The sequence below is a fragment of the Monodelphis domestica genome, chromosome 8, assembly GCF_027887165.1.
Source record: "Monodelphis domestica isolate mMonDom1 chromosome 8, mMonDom1.pri, whole genome shotgun sequence".
NCBI lineage: Eukaryota > Metazoa > Chordata > Mammalia > Didelphimorphia > Didelphidae > Monodelphis > Monodelphis domestica.
The window spans coordinates 31,871,530-31,875,825 of NC_077234.1; the positions used below are offsets into that span (position 1 = coordinate 31,871,530).

The 4,296-nt window shown below is 43.8% G+C and overlaps 1 non-coding gene across 1 annotated transcript; it reads left to right on the forward strand.

The window, feature by feature from the left end:
• Positions 1 to 350: 350 nt before the first annotated feature.
• TRNAV-AAC (transfer RNA valine (anticodon AAC)) lies at positions 351 to 423 on the forward strand. The gene has a single exon. It is a non-coding gene; the product is annotated as a tRNA-Val (tRNA).
• The last annotated feature ends 3,873 nt before the right edge of the window (positions 424 to 4,296 follow it).

The window sequence follows — 4,296 nt, forward strand, 5'->3', positions numbered from 1 at the left end:
ATTAACGAGCATTACTTTCTCTTTGTCCCCCCTCTCGTCCCACCTAAAAGAGAAATGAACGCAAAGCCCTTGTTAACAACCACGCCGTTAAGTAAATAATGGCCCACATCCAAAAATGTGCGTCTCATTTTGAATTCCTTTTTTCCCCTTGCATTCTTTTGATAAAGGGAGTTGTGACCCCTCCGCGTCTCCCTACAATCCGCCCCTGCTTTTCGTTGTCTTCTTTCGCTCTGAGAGACCTGGAAAGATAAATTACTTTCACTTCAGTGGCTTCAGCGGTAAAAGAACAACTTGAGGCTAGATACCAGGACTTCCTTATCAGAGCCTTTTACAAGACTCGCGGCAAGTAGGTTTCCGTAGTGTAGTGGCTATCACGTTCGCCTAACACGCGAAAGGTCCCCGGTTCGAAACCGGGCGGAAACACTTTTCAAAATAACCTTTTCCAGTTTTCACATTTCAGAAAAGGTTCATTCACGCATGCACGTATTTTACAACATTTTGAAAAACATCTTCACTCTCAGCGTGTCCTTCGCCTTTGGGTCACATGCTGGCTCTGGATAGTAAAGCATTTTTCATATTGATTCTAAAGGTTCCCAGGTTTGAGAAGGGAGTTTCTTCCTTCGCGTCGAGTCCTCTAGCTTTCCACTGTGCTACCTAGCCCAAGCAGCTCTGGGGCCGGTAATGTTGCTCCAGAACCAGGGCTGAGCATGTCCCTGGCATCTCCCTGGCTCACCTGTGGGGCTCAGGAGGGGAGCGGAGACTGGGGACCAGCCCAGGGAGGTGGGAGTGGAGTCAGGAGAAGGCAGGAGAAAGGGGGTAGCCGCCTGCCAGAACCAGGAAACAATGTCTGCGCTAACAGCAACATTGTATGAACATTGCCGTAGTTCCCTCCGGAGAACCTTCAGATCTGATCCCAGTGCAATGACCAGCCAGAGGACTGATGGTGAAGGATTCCAGCCACCCCCAGATAAGGGACTCTCCATGCAGAATGAAATAGCTCTATTTGGACAAGGTCTACGTGGGCATTTGTTTTGTCTGTGCACATTTGCCACTTTTGTTGCTAGCATTTTGCTTTGTGGTTATAATTTTCTCTGAGGGAGGTGGAGTGTGGGAGAAAGAGAAAAGAAATGCTTAGTAACGAACCAAAAATCTAAGTCCCCCAAAGGAGAGTGGAAATAAAGAAATCTATAGGCTGTTTTTGTTTAGTACACAAATAATTACTCTGAACAGGGACAGGGAAAGGAAGGGAGGGAAGTGACCCAAGGAAGGCAAAAGCTTTGCTTAGCACAGTTCTTGTTTATTGATTGATTCGTGAGGGCTAGTTGAGGAAATCTATTTAACATCTCAGCTTCAGTTTTCTCATCTGTAGAATGGGGATAATAGTGCCTGGCTCCCAGCGTTTTTATGGGGACCAAATGGGATAAATAATTTGAAAACCTTAAAGTTCACTATAAACACTAGTTTCTCTTCCCACCTTCTCACTGTAGATTTCCCACAGAATTCCTTCCTTCTCTTTTCCCTTCATACAACTTCACTTGGTGATCTCATCTTCAATGGATTAACTACTCTCTCTATACTGATGATTCTCAAATCTTTCCATCTGGTCCTAACCTCTCTGTTGATAATTGTATCTAGCAGGGAAGGTACCAGGAGAGGGGAAGAGCTGGTAGATAAATGAAAGAGTAGGGAAGACAGAGTGGGCAATCTGTTGGAGAAGATGTGATCCCTTGGTAAGGATTAAGGCTGAATCATCATGGAAGACACATGGTGAAGGAGGAGACAGAGGCAGAAAGTATGAGTGATAGATGAGAAAGAAGGACCTTCTCTTGAATGTATCAATTTTTTGTAAAATATGATGCTAGGCTTCCAGGTGAGAGTGGTGTAGGAGGGAGCCATGGGAAGTTTGAGGATAGATGAGAAATTTGGGAAGAGCCACTGTAGAGAATGGAAGAGTGACTTGATAAGGCAGGGAGAATAGATTGCCTAGTAACATTGAGGGACCAATTGAGGTTGTGTAACATTAATTTTCAGTGGAATCAGAACAATTGCAAGATTGTTTCCAGCTTTACTCAGCAGTTGATATGTACAAGGGAAGGTGGTAGATTGTGAGGGTAGAAGAGCTGAGTCTTTGCAGGGAACAATCAATAAATTGTTAAAGGGACTAGGGATTCAAGAAGGTGGATAGTATAGAGTTGAAGAGAAGATGGCCTGGAAGAGAATTGATGGGTCAAGGAATTGGGGGTTTCAGTGTAAAAGAAGTCAGGGGAGAGGTGAGAAACCAAATGATTATTGCCAGATTCTTGAATTTGGAGGTGGTACATTTGTGAATGGCAAGATGGAAAATGTGGTCATCTGTGTGAAGGTCAGAGGTAGGGTGGAGGCACAGATCTTTGGAAACAGGTTGAAGAACTGAGTGGTTAGGGCATTTGAGGGAGAGTTCATCAATATACTGGTTGAAAGAAACAAAAGCTGAGACTTTCTGGCTACATGTTTGTAGTGTGGCTACTTTTAGTAAATCTGTAGATAAATTTCTCACATTCCTTACAGAGATTTGTTAACATGAAATTGAAACTTCTAAGTCCATTCTTATCTCATCCAACCCAGTGCTGAACATTTATTGAGCCCTTACTGTGTGTGTGAGGTGCTGGGAATGTATGGATCTGATATTCTACTGGAGAGATAGGTAATTTCTTTGTGGACCGAGGGCATAGTCACCCTGGTGTTTCAATAATCCATTTTTTTTAGTACTACTGAATTTCTTTTTTCCTATTCTCTGAATACACAAAGAAGTTTAGGTGTCTAAGTGAGGCTTGGAGTTGGGAACACTCCGCTTCCTAAGTTCAAATTTGGCATCAGACATTAACTGTGTGAATTACTTAATCCTGTTTGGCTTAGTTTCCTCATCTGTCAAGTGAGCTAGAGAAAGAAAAGGCAAACTACTCCTGTATCTCTGCCAAGAAAACCTCAAAATGGGATCATGAAGAATTGGACATCACTGAACAACAAATCTGAATTTTTAGTAAGAGATAAATAAAAGCCACCTCACTCATTTTTGAGTAGGAGAGAGAAGAGCAGGAAATTGTTCAGATATACACGGAAAAGAATGTCTTGTTGGAATATTTCTTCAACAAGAATCTATTAAACACTATATAACAGGTAATTAGTTAGGTTAGGGGTAAAAATAAAAAATAAAAAAAGGAAATAGTTCCTTTCTTTGAGAAGCTTGGGTTCTAGGTGGCATCATGGATAATGTGGCATAATTGGAATAAAAAATATCAGAATTCAAATCTAGTCTTAGACACTTATTAGCTGTGTATCTTTGGGCAAGTCATTTAACCTCTGCTGGACTCTTTCTTCTTCTGTAAAATGGATGATATTAGCATCTATCTATCCGGAATGTTGTGAGGATCAAATTAAATAATTGTAAAACACTTTACAGTTTTAATCTAGTATAATGGCAGTATAGTATAATATGTTGTGACAACACACACGTGTTGTTGGCAGGGCAGGGCGCAGGGGAGAACAATCTATACCCGCAGAAGGCAGTCAGGTGAGCAGTAGAGAGAACCTAGAGTCAGGAAGAGTTCGAAGTCCATCTCAAAGATACTTGAACTTGTTACAAGTCCTTGAGCAAGTCACTTAACTGATTGCTTCACTTTCCTCTTTCTAGATACTAGTTACCACCCAATTTTGCTGCAAGGATTAAATGAAGTATTTGTATATAAATATTATTTAAAACAAATTTAAAAATAGAGGGCATCCCAAGAGTCATCCATCTATGTATATCTTTAGTCTGGACATCCCCGAAATACAAAGTAAATACAAACAGGTATTTTTACTCTTTGTTTCCAAAAATGGACTGCTGCCATGAGCCAAGAACCACCTCCGCATCCCAAATCACTTTGCGTCCGAGCTCATCCACAAAGGTAGAGGTGGTCTCCTTCTTGATAGAATGTGTAGACTACAAATCCCAGCAAGCACCGCTCTACTCGCCTTCCGGCCCGGTACACCACACCGAACCCAGCTTTGGTCGAGGGACCCAGGCCTGGGCTTGGGCCCCTCAGGCCCGGGAGGGAGTTGCATGCCCTCGAGCAAGAGCGGCTGGGCCCGTCCCCTGGGCTATCTGTGGATGGACTACAAGTCCCAGATGGCAGAGGGGCCGCGGTGGGCGCAGGGGATGATGGGGACCGTAGTCTCGAAGGCTGGCGGGTCAGCTCGACCCGCACTAAGGCCCTGCGGCCCCGGCATAGCCAGGGCGGGGCGCGCACGGGGCCCCCAGTGTTGCTAGGGAACGCC